Source organism: Lemur catta, chromosome 17, assembly GCF_020740605.2.
Source record: "Lemur catta isolate mLemCat1 chromosome 17, mLemCat1.pri, whole genome shotgun sequence".
Lineage (NCBI taxonomy): Eukaryota > Metazoa > Chordata > Mammalia > Primates > Lemuridae > Lemur > Lemur catta.
The window spans coordinates 45,833,542-45,851,388 of NC_059144.1; the positions used below are offsets into that span (position 1 = coordinate 45,833,542).

The window sequence follows — 17,847 nt, forward strand, 5'->3', positions numbered from 1 at the left end:
AGGCAGGTGCAAGGGGCCTGGTGTGAGAGGGGTGCATGTGTCCCTGTGCAGGGACAGGTTTACACATGAGGGATGCCCAGTTAGTCTGGGTGCCTCCATGGAATCTGGGCATACCCAGAAGAGCAAAGACAGACATCTGGTGTCCACGCAGATGAGGGGGCATCGGCACAGCCCTGGCCCAGAACCCACCCCAAGGAGCTAAGAGGAGTCACCTCTCACAGAATGAGAACTCAGACAAATGGACTTTTCGACACAGAAATTAACGTTGAACTGAGAAAACACTACCGGCAACTAGATCAGTTTGGAATTCTTCCCCAGCACTCCATGTTATAGGTTAAATTTTGTCTCCCCAAATTCAGATATTGAAGTCCTACCCCCAGAACCTCAGATATATTTGGGGATAGGGCCTTTAATGAGATAGTTAAGTTAAAGTGAGATCATAATCCAGCATGACTGGTGTCCTTAGAAGAAGAGATGAAGACATAGACAGACACAGAAACTAGACACACCAAAACTATACTATAGTATTACAGGCCATCGGCAAGCCAAGGACAGAGGCTTCAGAAGAAACCAACGCTGCCAGCACCTTCATCTCAGACTTCTGGCCTCCAGAATTGTAGAAAATAAAATTTCTGTTGTTTAAGCCACCCGGTCTGCGGTCCTATGTTACGGCAGCTCCAGCAAACCCATGCACTCTGCTAAGTATTTAGTAGTTACCTTACGGCAGAATAAGGCTGAGGCACAGCATATCTGCACGTAAGATCTGCTTTTACTCTCACTGGAAGGCAGCCTAATTGCTTTAATCTGAACCATCTCATTCTTTTTCCATGCCCTTGTCTACTGCCTCTTATGGCTCTGATAGAGACATACTGCCGTTCTGGAAGAAAACTTAGTCATCTTGGTATCCAAGGAGGCCGGTGCACTGCCCCTAGCAGCCAGTTAAACCTGGTCGATGGAACACAGGCCGGTGCTCTCGGCCTCCTGAAACCTCTCTTAAGCGAAAGCAAAGGAATGAAGGAGGTGAAAGACCATCTCTAGCAGACTAGAGATGTCAACTCAATTTTGGGAAGTAGGAGACAGTGAAATGAGTAATTGTTAGCTCAGCAGGGTGCAGAGAACTGAACCCTGAGCTTCTGCCAAAGGGAAGCCAAGGAGAAGAGATGGTTCCACAGCACAGCACTCAGAAAAGGCTTGTGAATTATTTTTTAAAACTATAAGTATCGTCATCAGAGAGACTTCTGGCTACTTGTAATAGTGGAGTTTGTAATAATCATAAACTCTATACAAAATACTTTTAAAATCACAACTATTTGAAGGCACTGTAAACTACTGACAGAACCTGGAGTGGACTGGACCCTCGGAAGGAGGGAACCAACCAGACCGGATGAGACTCACACACCTGGCTCTTCTTCCAGGCGCCCGGCCCAGGGGGTGCAATGTACAGAGCTAGAGCCCGAGAAAGAAGCATAACAACACCTAAAACCTGTGGCACCGGCTTCGGGACCTGCTGGCAAGGGAAGGCCAGAAAGGCTTCAAGGAGGAAGTAAGTGGAGTCTGGAAGAACTGTGAAGAAATTATCACCAGGGGCTGAAGAAAACATAAGCCATGACTTGTAGTGGCAGAAATTTAACAACATGATCACCTGCAATAAGTCAGAAGATAGAAAATATATCAGGGACCACCTTTTTGCAGGCCTCATGGCAGGTGCGCATGGCATGGCAGGTGCACAGGGGGGCTGCAGAGTGGGCTACAGGAAAGCTCCGCAGCTGAGCTCAGGGCCTCAAGGGGGGCGTGGTCCCAGCTCAACAGAAAAGAACATGACTCTTCCTGGAGAGGAGACCCCTCGCCCCTGAGGCCTGCAGCCAGACGTCAGGACAGAGCCCAGAGTCCCAGGAAGTATCTCAGGGTTTGGGGGCCTGCATCTGCCCTTGACCTTTGTGCCTGAAGAAAAGAAGGTTTCCAGGATGTCTCCACCCGCCAAGAGCATAAGAGACTGTGTAATAGTAGAGGGTTTAACCAAAATGTTGGATGAGCCAGCTCCCCTTTCACTAACTGCTGCTCTTTCTCAGGAAGACTTTGAGAGCACCCAGTCCTGGGTGTCAGTTACCTTCACAAATGTGGCTGCGGACTCCACCTGGGACACTGGGAACCGCTCAAAGGCCCTCTCCGGAGATGTGACGCTGGTGTCCTATGGAGTCTAGTCTCCACGGGATAAAAACACAGCAAACCAGACGTGAACTTGAAGTTGGAATGAGGAGGCAAGCCATGGATGAAAGGGAGACATTCCAAGAAAGCGCCGTCCAGCCTGTTCCTTCTCAGAACCGGAGGGAGAGAGGCCGTCTGCGTTTCACACTGCCGTCGTCCTAAGCAGAGGCTTACACTAAGCAGGCAACTCCATGGCTAAGCACTTTTGAAGATGTGTTTATTCCTTACATAAGTGGAAAGATTCACAAAGAACACTTTATTATACTCTACTTTAGAAAAAATAATCTGCAAAAAGGATGGCCTGGCAGATCGGCAAGAGGAGACAGAAGAGCCTTTTCACGTGGGTGGCATCCACCTACAGGCCAGGAAAAGCCACACTGTGGGATCCGCAGCGAGTGTAAGAACGCTGGAAACCATCTTGGTGTAACCGCCAAACTTATTTCTCCAAGAACTAAAACCCATCAGTGTGATTCACTTAGAACAAATTTGAAGCATAATTTGGACTTGGTTAATCAGGAAGGAAATTAGACCAGGATGAAGTCGTCTGACCGTAAGAGAGATGGGAAACTGTTCTGCTGGAGCTCCTCCGATAGTGGAGAGAACCCCGTGGGTTTAATCACTGGGTGACAGCCTTGGGTCAAAAGTCAAACCGCATCATAAGCTTTAGAGTTCATAGCAGAGACAACCACTGTGAGGATAGTGAATCTGAGAAAAGATAATGATAGCACATCTGTTACTCAAGAAGGGAAACTCTACCGGAGCGAGAAGCCCTGTGAATGCAGTCAAATTGGAAAGCCTGTAGGCAGAGTCACGTCCTATTAGGTGTCATAACATGTGCACGGAGAGAAGTCGTGTGAATGTGATCACTGTGGGAAACCCCTCGTTGTCAAAAATAATACACCCCTTATTGTACATCAGAGAATTCACACTAGAGAAAATTGTTATGAATGTAATCAGCGTGGAGAAATCTTACCTGTAATTCATTTCTCATCAGACACCACCATGGAGTTCATACAGAAGAGAAATCCTGTGACTACGGGGAATCCTACTTTGGCAACACGCATCTCACTGCACATCAGGGATAGAGTGGGTGTTTATTGTTGGCAACTGAGTCAGGACTACAGCAGAAAACAGACGGGCCTTTCAAACTGAGATAATTCATACAGAATTTATTCATAAAGGTATTATTTACAATGTGTAGATGTAGGGGAACCACAGGAGATACGGCAGAACTTCAAAGAACTAAATCCAAAGAGACAGAGAGCAAGGGTTAAGTTGGAAGGAGAGAGATGTTAGAGAAGGCTGACTTCAAAAGAGCTGCAACCTTCTATCAGCGGCAGAGGGTAGCCAGAGTAATAGCGCAACCTCACTCACCAGCCCCTGCCCCTTGCTTCCTGCTTGTGCTCCATGGGCTCAGCCTTATTAGAAGTTAGAGGGCCACAGGCTTGGGGGGGGGTGGGTCCTCCAGGCATCATCTTCACAGCTCTGTCCTCTGTCCTGGGCTCTACACCCGTACACAACAACTAAAATTGTTTACTTCTTAGGGTTTGGTTTTTTTTTTGCCAGAATTTAGGGTTACTAAGAGTTAAAGTTGTAATTAATATATAAAGAAAACAATTCTGTATACAAAACGCACTAAAAAATGTAGGGTGTGCTTTTGGCGAAAAAGGTTGTAAGAAACATAAAGATGTGTTTTTTGTTAAAGAAGCCAGAGGACAAGGGAGCCTGGGATGTGGTCAGTCTCCCAGGGCCGCCGGCTGGTGCAGAGCGGGGAAGGTGGGTCTGGCGGGAAAGCAGAAGGTTTTCCGATCAGCGGCCAGGAGCCTCGCTGACACGCCCTCCTGAGCAGGGACGCGGCTGCCTGGTCCCCACGTACCCCAGGGCGCGCTTCAGAGCCTGGCCCAGAACAGGAACTCAGTAAAACTGTTGAATGAGTACAGGAACAGTGGAAGCAGTAGATCTGGAGGCTGTCACCTAGGAGGAGAAAACTCAAAACTTCTCTGTCTTCTCCACGGGCCTTGGGGAGCACAGGAACAATATGCTACTGTAACCCACGTTAGCTGGTCACCAAATAATAACACAGCCAAAAAAACCAGTAATGGAGCAAGAGCTGATAACCTTCAAGAGAAGAGAGAAAGAGGAAAGTGAATCTGTGGGCTCTGCAGCAGAAGCTTTAAATGTGTATTTCGTCAGATCCCCACAATTGTGTTTCATAGGTGTTATCTCTCACCTTCAGTAGGTGAGAAAACTCTGGGAGTTTTGGTAAGTTTCCTAGGGTCACACAGAAAATTGGAGTTAGGATTTGAATCCAGAGCTATCTGCATTCTAAGCCTGGAGGTTTAGCACATTGCAAGGCAAAGGATAATAAACTCAGTGGTGGTTGAATGCATTAGGACAAATATAATTGAAAATAACTTTATAGTTTCAAGGCAAAAATGCCTCCACCCCAATGATGTATCACAACAGCCATTAACATGTTTTCTTTCATAAGCACTGACAAAATCACCTATTAGGTGCCAAATGCATAGCTCCAGACACTGTGCAGAGCAAGTTAATGATTCACTTAGTAACCCCCTCGGTGTTCCTTAACATTTGAAATGAAATGGGCAAAGTGCTTTCATGTACTATAAAAGAAAGTGGCAGCTCACTAGGTGCATAAAAAGGCCCTACTTTAAAACACATTTCTATTTATAATTATTGGCATTTGTGCTTTAGTGGAAAATGAAAATCCTACTGCTTAACACAGCAAATTCCTCTCAAGAGAAAGCTAATAAAAAATCAAATCTCCCTTGAAAAACCAAACTACAGTTTCAAACAGCCTGAGTTTCCCAGTAGAACTATGTTTCTGGGAAATCTTGGAAGTGATTTTGGACTACAAATAACTCCTCTCTCTTTCTTAAGAGCTGACTTTTCAGTGGAAAGCCCCCTGCTATAGGAAGACTTTGCTGACTGCAGGAGCTCTGATGATCAGTTGCTTCTTTGAACAACTTTAGCATTTATTACATACAGCTCAGCTCTTCAAATAAACGAGTGATTTTTGAGCCCACATCAATTACTGTGTCTGGTGCAAGGAACAGAGTGTGAAGAACACAGAGAAGGGCTCTGCCCTTCTTAAACAGCCAATAACTAAACAGAATATTACCAATTGTGATAGACTTACGGTGGAAATAAATCAGTTGATATAGTCGATCTTAATTAATAGATTCAGAAAATATGATGAAGTATAGAGTTTATCTGAGCACAGATCTTGAGAACAGCCATCTAGGAAACACAGACTCCAAAAGAACGGGTCAGTATTCAAAAGTAGAGAAGTTAAGGTTTCACTTATATAGGCAGTTAACAGGGTTGCAACATTTTCCACACAAGGTCAACACATACGTTATAGCAATGTGATTGGTAACAGCGTGCTACATCCTAAGGAAGGTTGCTTTAACATTCTGGGGGGAAGAGTGGTGATCTGAGGGGGTCTCATCTCTGGCTTTTCCTGATTGTTTACAGAAAAAAGCAGAAGTTGCAGGTGCATGCTACATGACTCAGGCTAAATAGCCACGTTCCTCTCAAGGCTCAAAATAATTTAAAGTTCCAACAGTTTCAAGTTTGAATTATTTAATTTCACAATATCATTAAAGGTGACTGGGGCAAAGGCGGTGGTATGCTGGTAAATGTATAACAACCAGGTCTCTGGGGGGAAATAAGCTCCAATTTAGAGCATTTGTGCATTTATTTTGTGCAAATACTCCCACCACTGTTGATCTCAAGCTGCCAATGGGACGTGGTTGTACACGGAGTTGGGAAGAGACACACACCACCATCACATAGAGTTTCCACCCAAAGAGTAGAGGCGCATAACCCCATGAATATAGGATACAACAAAATAATTACATTCTATACTTTGAGTGTTTATCATCTTTGTTTTCAGTATAATTTGCCTAACTGTAAGTTTATACAACTTTCTTTTAAATAATGGCTGTTAAGCACACAGCTTGCAACACTCTTGAAAATTTAACAATTGACTTTCTTGAGCCAGTCTAAGCGAGCTCCAACAGACCACTTAATGAGGGAGGCAGGAAGGGCTTTTCTGAGGGAGTAACTTTTCAGACAAGGCCAAAGAGAACAGAGGGAACGGCCACATCTCTCAACGTGAAAACGGCCTCAGAAGGGAAGGAGGAGAGGCCGTGGGGCAGGGGCAGGAGCCCAGGGAGACAGGGTATGTGGTGACAGGCACGGGGGAGGCAGAGGCAGATGGCGCAGAGCTGTGTACATGGTGGGAAGGAACTTAGGGGACATCCCACAGACAATGGGAAGCCACTGGAGGGCTTTGTAAAGAGAATGGACTGTGGGGAAATAAAAGCAGAAGCCGAGACCACCTGGGCAGCTGCACCCACGTTTCCGGATAGGGCCAAGTCCTAATGTTTGTCCCAACTTCCCCAAAAGGTATGTTTTAAGAGGACAATTTATTTTTTTCTTGCCTGAGCCTTCCAAAATAAATTACCAAGGGCAAGATATGACTCCCATTTTAAGGACAAGGAAACAGCCTGTGGAACATTTAATGGACTTCTCCAACAAGGTCACGTGGTACGTTAATAGTCAAAGCAAGGTTTGAAGCAGTGAACTAAGGTGCTCCCATATCCCAGTTTCTCTTGAATTATCTCAGTGCTGCCTCTTGTACCAGTGTAATTAGTCTGAGAAGTGTCCCAGTTTGAGATATAAATAAGGAGTGAGGTGAAGCAAGAAGAACTCTCTGGGAGGTATCGATGTGAACTCGTGATTTCTAAAGTGTGTATGTGTACATATGTATATGTATATGTATGTTTGTATGTGCACATGTATGTGTGTGTACATGTATGTTTGTGTGTGTGTACTGAGAGGGCCTACAAGCAAAGACAGCCCAGAGGCAGTGCACATGTCTAGAGACCAAATCTTGTTCTCCAAAAACATTCCCCACTAAAAGGAATTCTTTTTGGAGAAGTGGCTGATTTCAGGGCTGGAGCAGGGAAGGTACAAGATAAACTTGGAACATCTTGTTATATCAGAAAATAAGGAAGTACTTGAACAACGAGGGCATGTCAACAGGAGCAGCTCCCACTGTCTACATCTCGGACAATTCGCTCACCAAAATGATCCAGGATAGTAGTGAATTAAAAAGAAAATTGGGAAAGACAAGAATCCATGAGTCCATACTGCTAAGAAATGGAGATACATAAGTAAATACATAAATAGCACAGGGGCAAGGTTGAGGGGTTCCTTATCTATAGGAGAATGTTCACTGCCAACTGGCAAATGGACAGGAAGTGGCAAATTCGTAAAATCATTTTGCAGTCAACAAAGTAAAGACGGTTTCAGGCAAAAATCATCAAAAAATGCTAAGTCTAGGGAGAAATTTTGATGAAGAACAGATATTTGTGTGATCTTAAAGTGTGTCTATACAAACTGTTTCTTTATTGTTATTATTATTTTCTTTAATGCTCCATCCACAGGCATGGACAAACTGTTTCTCAAACAAAGAGAAACACTTCCTGTACAGTAGAGAAATCAGACAACACTTCAGCTAAGTGACAAAAATTAACGTCTCTAATGAGGGGAAGATGGACTTCATGTGTCTCCAGATGGGATAACCTGAGAAGAACACAACATCACTATGTAGTATCCCGACTGGAGAAGCAGAATCTAAATCTAGCCTTGAGGAAACATATGACAACCCTCCCAAAAATGACCATTTTGCAGAAGGGGGTAGGGGACCTATATTATTCAAAAATGTTAAATGCCTCAAAAAAAATGGCTGCAATCCTTCCCCAAAGGAAAACTGAGCACAGGGCTCTGTGGTGTGTAGGATGATGACTGAGGCCCGTTTATTAGCAGCAGCTGAGATGACTCCTACTTTGAACCGTGAAGAACACTCGGCATCAGCACATCATAACTCTTCAAACAAAATATAGAAACAGAAGCTACCAAACATTTACCTTTTCAGTCCACCTGATAAACTATATAGTGAGATTTTTTTTTTTTTTTTTTTTTTTTTTTTTTTTTGAGACAGAGTCTCACTTTGTTGCCCGGGCTAGAGTGAGTGCCGTGGCATCAGCCTAGCTCACAGCAACCTCAGACTCCCGGGCTTAAGCGATCCTACTGCCTCAGCCTCCCGAGTAGCTGGGACTACAGGCATGAGCCACCATGCCCGGCTAATTTTTTTGTATATATATTTGTAGTTGGCCAGATAATTTCTTTCTATTTTTGGTAGAGACAGGGTCTCGCTCTTGCTCAGGCTGGTCTCGAACTCCTGACCTCGAGCGATCCACCCGCCTCGGCCTCCCAGAGCTAGGATTACAGGCGTGAGCCACCGCGCCCGGCCTGAGATTTTTTTTTAATGGCACATTTAATCTAGACAATTCTCTGGCACCATTAAAAATGTGGTGAATCTCTGTTTGTTGGCAACAGTATGGCCTAGTCATCAAGAACATGGGCTTTGAAGTCACACAAACCTGCGTTCAAATCTCAGCTTCATTACTTGTAGACTGTTATTCAAGATCTCTAAGTGCAAACCTCTTTATCTGTAAAACATGGTAAAAGTATTACCACCCATCAGGGCATTTATGACACCATTCTCTTTTTTTAAATGCGTGTGTGTGTGTGTGTGTATGTATATGTATACATGTATATATATATATATATAAAGGTTGGGAATATGTTTTTTAAGATGTTTCTGTATATTTTCCATACTGATCATGTATTACTTTAGGAAAAAACATAATTGTAATTAGCTAAATAAATAAAAAAATGTGTTCACACAGAAAGTCCTAGAAGAATATGCACTAAAGAGTTAACAGTGGTTACATCTACAGGTTGGGAGTGATGGGGAGGGAGGAAGTAAGAAAACTTGCGCTTTGGGCTTTATGCATTTGTGTGAACATTTTGACACATTTGTATATGATTATTGCTTTTTGATTCCAAAAAAAATGGAGGGGAGATATAAAAGAAATGTTATTAGCATCTCTGTCACTGGGGCTTCAGTGACTAAGGGCATTTGCAGCAAATGATGGCCTTGACCACTCTGCCTGCCTTAATTGAGTTCTCTGAAAGGCTTCTATATCACTCAGGCCTTTTTTTTCCCTGAAATGTTCAGCTTTAACAAAATTCTGAGTAGAAGCATGACCATGAGTCACAATTACAGGAAGGTTTTATAAATATTATGTAAAAATTACCTAAGGCAACTTGGCCCAAACTTGCGCAAGTGGGCATGATTCACCCAAAACAATTATGGAGAGGCAGGGGGAAAGAGCAAAAACCCTAACAAGTCATTTTGTTTAATATTTTCCCACACTGTCCACATCAAGAACCTTCGGCTAAATCCTCACTATGCAGATGTCACCACCATCGTGTTCAGTAAGTTCCAATAACCAGGCACAGACCCCTCCTGCCTCCTGCCACAGGGGAGGGCACCACTCTGAAGAATGGTTGTTCCCCTGCATTCAAGGGTTTGGAAAAGCCACATCAAGCACAGTTCTGCAGGGCTAATAGAAAAGCCCAGCGGATGCCTGTCTAGCAGCATCATTGGCCACGAGAATCATACTTGTATCTGTGTCCATCCATCTTCTCAGTATTTTCAATGAAATCTCATTATATCAGACCTTCTCCGGCAGCATTTATTGCTTCCTTAGACCTTTAACCAGATTCGGCCACTTTTCTCCCTGCCATTGTTTGTTTTCCCTGTCTGCCAGAAACCCACATCCAGCTTAAGCAAAACATACAAAAACAAACTGAAGACAATCCATGCCCACCATAAGGCCAAGCCTCCCTTGAGCATGCTGTACTTTCCCCTGGTAGACATCAAGCTTGCCTTCCTCAAATTTCAGTTATTTTTGTACTACCTTCATGCTGATTACCTCATCAGTATATAATGTCTTAAAATCGGCCTAAAATATGTAAGAGGATACCTTTCTAAACCTAAATATTTTTAAATGGATCATGGGAATCCATTCCTAAAAATGCAAAAACAGCACCACTTGCTCTGTTAGTGAGAATATGCTGGGTTAGTGGCAGAAACAAGCAATCCCCAATCCTCGGTGGCACTACACATCAGAAGTCCTTTCCACGATTACCCTAAGTCCACCACAGTCCAGGCAAACTTCACCATTGCAGCAGTCCTCTGGGGACCCAGAACTCTAGGCTGCATCAACCAACTGCCCTCCGTATCAACATATGACTCTACAGTCAGAAATTGGAGAGTTGAATGCCTCCACCTCTAAGTAACAGTCAAGACTCTGCTCACATTTCATTGGCCAGAGCAAGTCACATGACCACGCCTAAGTTCAGGAAGACAGGACTATACCCTGCCCAGATAGTAACTCCAAAAATAAAATTGAAAACCAACCAATAGCATTTTAAGGAAGATTAAATGAGATAATATACTTAAAGTACCTATCTAATTGCTCATTCCAAGAGGAGGAATTCAATCAATTATGATGATGATGATATTCATCAATTCAGAGAAGCATTGTGCAAAGATTAACTGTGATATTTAATTATGACAACCATGCAGCAACATTGAAAAATTCTTATCCTTAATGAGAAACTACAAACTGTAAAAGTGTAACTATGAGAAAATCGCTTCATAAAAATGTGTACAAAGACTCTACATTCAGGGATCATTTCTATAGTTCATTACTGGAAACGTCTCTCGGAACATGTAGAGCGCCGGGGGAGGGGCACAGCATTCTCTCCTGAGCATGAAGCCAGCTCTTGGTGTCGCCATTTGCCATTAATGATCATTCTTCTCTCCCTTTGAGAGAGGAAGAGGGAGAAGGCAACAGTCTTAAGTGGTTCCCCTTTAAAAACAAATGTGTTCATGTATGAATAAGGACCAGGAGGAAATTAGTCCTGTTTATTGGGGAAATCCTTTTATTTCTTTTAATATCTTTCCTATCATCACTCCCTCTCTCCTCAAATCTCATTTTTCTCCATGGGCTTACACTGGGAGCCACAAAGTCAAACAGTTCAGGGCCCAGGTGAGTATGTAAATGAGTATGTAAATAAGTGAAATCTGCAGGTAGTAGGTCAAAAGTAAGTGGTAAGACTGTAGCAAACTGGGGACCACATGGTCCATCTAATGAAAGGAGCTGCTTAGCACCCCTAAGAGTTATCACATGGGAATTCTAGGACCAGAGCTGCCAGGTAATCTGATTTTCCTAGAGATCTCAGAAATTCAAATTTGAAAATACTATGCAGAGTTGAAAAGACTATGTCCAATTTTTAAAATACTATGCAAATCAACTAAAAATGTCTTGCAGGCCACAACAGACCCAATGAAGCCCAGTTTGTGACCCCTGTGTTACTTAGGCTTTGCAAAAAAAAAAAAAAAATCCAGGGAGAAAATTATCCTTTGGGCAATTTCAGCTTTCTGCCTATCATGAACCTTCCCCAAAGAAAGAAAATGCAGAAGCTGCTTCCTCCCTAGATGGGAAATAAAAAGGAAAAAACAAAAAGAAAAGAGTTCTAAATTTAATATCTCAAAATATTTCCCTGTTATATCTCCTTACTGTCTTATTTGTACAAGTTATAAAAATTCAAAGACTATTTTAACTCCATAATTTAGCACATGTCATTTATCAATTAGAATTCTTTTAGGTTACAAGTAATAGAGGGGAAAAACCTAGCTAAAACACAGAGATTTTATTGCTGGTGTAACTGAAAAGGGTAGATCTGGCTTTAGGCTCAATTTGCTAATAATTCAGATGTTGTCACAGAAACTTGGTTTCTCTCTGTCTCAATGAAGTGGCTTCTTTCTCAGATTATACATGGTGACGAGATGGCAGCAGCCTGCAGCCAACTTGCCTCCAGGTCCAAACGTGAGTGAGAGTCTCTTTCCCATGATTTCCAGCCTGAGATTCCTTACATTCTATTGGCTCTGATTGGATCACATGCCCATTCCTGAACCAATCAGTAAGCCCAAGAAATTATGATGTGGTGACTGAGGTAGCTCTGGGTCAGGTGCTCCACTTTTGGCCTCTGGGTGTGGCCCTCCCACTGAAGCACACAGAGAACAGACAGAGGATTGCCAAAATATTGAAAAATGAAGAAATGGATGCTGAGAAACCAAACTGTGTTCACCTTAAGGTCCTTCCAAAACCCTTCACTCAGCAACCTGTTTTGCACAGCTGCTTTGCAGGAGGCTGAACAGTTTTGAAGCCAGTGTGGAAAGACACAGATGCAGAAGGACTGACATATTCTAGCATAATTTAGATAGGGCTGGCTACATACTTTGCAGGGTCCAGTGCAAAATGAAAATAGTGAGGTGCCTTGTTCAAAATGTAGGTGGGAAAATGCCATTAAAGGTACTAAAATAGAAAGCATTTCCCTTTTTTCCATGGTCTCTCAATTTGTCCTGGTGTCTTTTATTTGCTATGTAATGTTGTTCTAAGTAAAGAAAAAATATTAAAGTATTAGCATGAATTGTTCTGCTTATCTTTATAGTATGCAATGCCAGTTTAAATGCAAATATAAGAGCATTTAACTCACATGCACAATCACCGAAATTACACAATTTGCATTTTGTAGCTCATGTGTGTATACGTATTTCCTTCTCACCAGAACAGTAGAGACTTACACAAAATTAACTTGACTCTTTTTATCTCACTTTTTGATACCTGTACATTATACCAACACTGTCTACCTTTGGCTTCCTGATAAGTGAGGAAGAACTGAGAGGAAAAAGAACTCTGGGTTGTCCTATCTTTCCTGTTGTTCTGTGCCATCATCTTCAGCATAAGTGGTTGGCTCACACAGGGAAGCAGACGTGATAGGGTCCCTCAGCCATTTGTGTTTCTTAGAACAACACTGCCTTCTTTCTGTCTTCAAAGCAAGTTCTGTAGAAAAAATGACTTCTTGAGGGTGTCAGTGTCATGGCTGGGCAACTGCACAGGTCATGTGCCCATGAAGCTGGCCCCCAGTTCAGGAGACAAAGGACCCCTCATGTTGGTACAGACGTTCTCTGTATTATTCTGGATATTTCACCCCCATCATCGCCACCCAAAATAGACAGAAAAATAAAAGCCAATGCTAAATCCAACAATATTGCCTACCTGGCTAATTACATGTTGTTCTGCTCCCTAATGCTCCTTTTATATCCATCATCACTGAGTTGGTACAGACTGAGCTGTGCTGCATGTTTGTTTTCTCATGAGTAAATGTCCAGAAACAAATCACGCCACCTTGTGTACCTTTGCTAAGGAAGCGTGCTAAGGGAGACAGGGTTCACAAACCAAGGCCTGGGGATCCGGCCCTGACTGTCCACAAAGGAATGACTCACTTTGGGTGCATTTGGAACAAATTATCTTTTATTTAGAAAGTGCCTATGGAGCTCTTGTTTAGTGCCAACAACTGTTCTAAACATTTTATAAATTATCCTATTAACCGCTAGGACAATCCTAAAAGGTAAGAAACTATTATTGTCCCCCACTGCATACATGGGCAAACTGAGGCACAGAGAAATTAAACAACATCTTGCAACACAACTAGTAGGTAGTTGTTTAAAGGCAGTTACAGTGGTCAAAAAGTCCACATTCTAACAGAAACAGTCCACCAGGCATAACACAACCCACCCAAAAAAGGTAAACCTTTACCCCGCTCATCTGAAGCCAATTGAGGGTTCCTCTGGCCCACAGCTTCTAAGCCCTCATTGTGCATTGTAATCACCCAGGAAGCTTTGAAATAGCTGGATGACCACATCTCACCCCAGACCAATGAATCAGAACTTCTGGGGGTGGGATTCAGTCACCAGTTGTCTGTAAAGCTCTCCCGGTGATTGCAATGAGCCAACAAGGCTGAGAACCTGGCAGGTCCAGTCTTCCTGGTCCAGTGACAGTTGAGTGGCCCCCAGGGAAAGGAGGAGCCTCCATTTGGGAATGACTTATATTTTAATACAACCTGCCCATCGCCTCTTCTTTCCTTTTTCTTTTGTTTCTTTTCTTTTTTTTTTTTTTTTGTCTTTTAAGAAAATGTTTATTGCACCAGAAATAGTTATGACCCTAATATTGTGAGCAAGGAGTTCCTTCCAGGGGCCTGGTACCAGAAGGCTGTGCAAAGGAGAGGGCAGGGGCTAGGGTGGGCATGTCCCCTTGGCTCCATGGACTCCTTGCCCCAGCACAGCCAAAAGAGGAGCAGTGTGGAGCCCCCTACCGGGGGGGGGGGGGGGAGGGGGGGGGGAAGATACTGCTGGGCACAAGGAACACTCTTGCCATTGTCTACGCTGGTCCAAAACCTTGTTTGACTTCTACAGTCTCTGTCAGGTTTGCAAAAAGCCTAAGATTGCAAACACCATTATTATCCCCACTTTGAAGATGAGAAACAGAAGCCAATAAAGGTGAAGAACTTTCTGATATTCTGTACACACTGGGTAGGGCCAGGTTTTGAATTGAGCTCTCGCTCTAAGGCCCCCATTTTTCTCCCTCTCCCTGCAGTCCAGACTGCACTCCTTTCACACGGGTCTCTGCAAAGCCCAGCTACCTTGGCAAACCTTCCCCAATCCCCCAACCCCACCATGGTCCACCTAGCCCTGACCTCATATTGTCTCTAAGAGAGTTCCTCAAACTGGAGTATGCACACCACAAAGACTCTGGGGTCAGCCTTCAAGGATAGTTTCAAAGGAGTCAGTTCTCAAATCTCTGATGTGCTCACCATTAATATAAAACCAACCCCACCCAAAGACATTCCTGCCGCCCAGCAAGGCTTGAGCATCCTGCATACTCTTTTCCTCCCTCCCCTTTCCTACTCACCTTCTTCCCTCTACAACAGAAAAGCCTACCTCTCCCTACCCTGAATTTCACTATAGTGCATTGTCCCCAAGTCCAAAAACTTCAAGGGCATCACACAAAAGGATAATTCTAAATACCACAGTCAATGCTGAGACAATGAATAACCTTAAAGGCTGGAGGACAAATCCTTCCACAATTCCAATAGCTTCCAACTCTTTCCTTTCAACAATATTACAGCAAGACCTAATGGAGTTGTCAGCTCATAGATTATTAAAAATAAATTTTATGACAAATCACCATGCGATTTTTGGCATATAACTCAGAAGGAGCTTAAATAATTGAGTGGCACTGCTGTAAAAAAAAACTCTTTTCATTTCTATTGATTTATTCATGGATGAACAAGGTTTCTCAGCATTTACATCTATTGAAAAATGGATAGTAAGAGCAGAATTAATGCTAAGCCCTGTATCATTAGAGCAATAAGTAATTTCCTCCTTTTGAACAGCTTTTTTGTAAAAGCCCTATCCATCTTATTAAGAGATACAGTCTAATAAAATGTTACTCTTTATGCTCAATAATTATTTCTCATATTTTGTAATGAATTTGTGCTATGTGGCTCAATTATATTAATAATAATTGAATTTCAAGTCCAATCTAGAAGAAATTTTTTAGGCACTAAAAGCCTTATAGTGCTAGGAAACCTTGTTTTTGCTTCAACGTGTATATATATATACATATATATATATATATATATACACATTCACTTGGAGAGAATCATAATAGCATGATCAATAAAAGTCTTTGAAGCACAAATAGTGAATATTCTAATATCCATTAGAATAAAACTCTGTGTAGAAATTTAAAAAATTGTAAATTCAAAGAGAAAAAGGAACAGTGGAAAATTTTAAAGATTTTTTTCATACATTTTAAAATGAATAGTGATATGTTTGGATTACATTGGATACAATTTTTTATGCATGTTACATTTTTATCTTAAAGCATCAACATTTTTAATAGGCCAGAAGTAATATTCTTTGCATATTTCAACTTACAAGGAAAAATTTTGAATGTCAACCTCAAAATGGGTAAAGGGCATTCATACATTACGGACTAAATGTCTGCATCTTCCAAAATTCATATGTTGAAATCCTAACCCTCAATGTGACAGAATTAGGAGGAGGGTCTTCAGGGAGATAATTAGGTCATGAGACTGGAGCTCCCATGAATGGAATTGGTGCCCTTATAAAGGGGACTCCAGAGAGCTCTCTAGCCCTCTTTCCAACAAGAAGACCAGGGTCTGCAACGCCGGATGGTCCTAGCAGTAGGCCCAACATGGAGACTCATTGGCTTAAATCATGTTCTCAGCCTGGAACCGATTACTGCACAAGAGGGCAAAATGTTTTGACCAGCCAGACCCAAGTCATATGTTAACCCCCGGATTCAAATGATAGGACCAGCCACATAAAACTATACCAACTGAAAGTTGGAGATGTGTGGGTCTCTAAAGGAAAGTGGGGGCTTATAACCTGAAAAGGGGCACAGATGTCAGAAATGCACAACAGCAAAAGGACAAACACCAGATGCACCTAAGTCCATCATCCCACTAACCCATCCTACTCACTGTCTGTATGCACACACAGCTCACCTCTCCCCCACACCCCCACCAGTTAAAGGGGCTTCTCCAGGATGGAAGCAGCGTCTCCTTCATGCTTCCCCCAGGCCTAGGAGAGGGCCCAGCATAATGCAGGTCACAGAAAACGTTTGTGGAATGAACAAGATGCCTTCAGTTCAGGATGCCTTTGAATGGTACCATAAAGTAGAAAATAGAACTGGAACTCAAATACCAACCTGGAAAATGTCAAAGATCAAAATTCTCAAAGGGCAGAAATGAGTCTTCCTGGAAGCTTCTTGAAGGAGAAAACTGGGCAGTGAGCCCTAGTCCCAAATTAGACAAGGCCTGCAGACCAACTAATCCTAACTCTTCTCCCACCCACTGCAGTCCCTGTCCGGGGCACACACCGCTTTGAACAAGTACATCCCAGTCCAGCCGGTCAGGCATGTGCCAAGAGGAGACCCCTTCATTCCAAGTGTTTTTCTACCTTTGAAGACCCCGATTCACTCCAGTGTAGATTCTCGCTGGTGCCTCTCATTCTTGGTGGGAAAATTCTGGGGAGCTGCATCTTGTACCATGACAGGTTTGCATCAACTGCAGAATGAACTGCTCTCAATAGCTATTTTACAGCAGTCACCAGCTTGCTTTGTGGTGTATTGAGGTAATCCACTTTACCCTCCAAGGCCAGGAAAACATAACCAGTTTGGAGAAGCAGGGAAGAAGAGTACTACTGGCCTAAATGCTCACCAGTTATCCCCGGTGATTGCCAGGGAAACAGAAAAAATATGTATATATACTTAGAATAAAACTTTCTTCATAATCACACCAGAAGACCCATGTGGATTGGTCATAATGCGACCCAGAGCTTATAATTAGAAACATGGTGGATTTGAACAGCTATTCAAATTAGCTTAAGTCACAAAGGAACCTGATGGCTCTTGTATCTAGGAAGATTGCTGGAAAGTTCTCAGGTTTATGGTAAGACTATCTCCCATCATTGCTCATAATCTCTTTGCCTCATTCTCTCCTCGTGCAGAGGGGCTAAGTGCTTTGCAAGCATTATCCTGCTTGGTACTCTGTGAAGTACGTATGATTATCCTCAGGACACAGAGGGGGAAATTGAGGCTTAGAAAGAGGAAGTGGCTTCCTCAAGCTTGCACAGCTAGTAACTGTGGGAGCCAGGATTCAAACATGCTCTTTATACCATGCCATGCAGTAGAGTAAAAGTAGGTAAGTGGAAGGCTGCAGGCACCCAACTCTCTAATGCACATGTTCCCTCCAAGAGAA

At 42.9% G+C, this 17,847-nt stretch overlaps 1 pseudogene; it reads left to right on the forward strand.

Moving 5' to 3' along the window:
- The first annotated feature begins 10,825 nt into the window (after positions 1-10,825).
- LOC123622984 lies at positions 10,826-11,014 on the forward strand (annotated as a pseudogene).
- Positions 11,015-17,847: the final 6,833 nt, after the last annotated feature.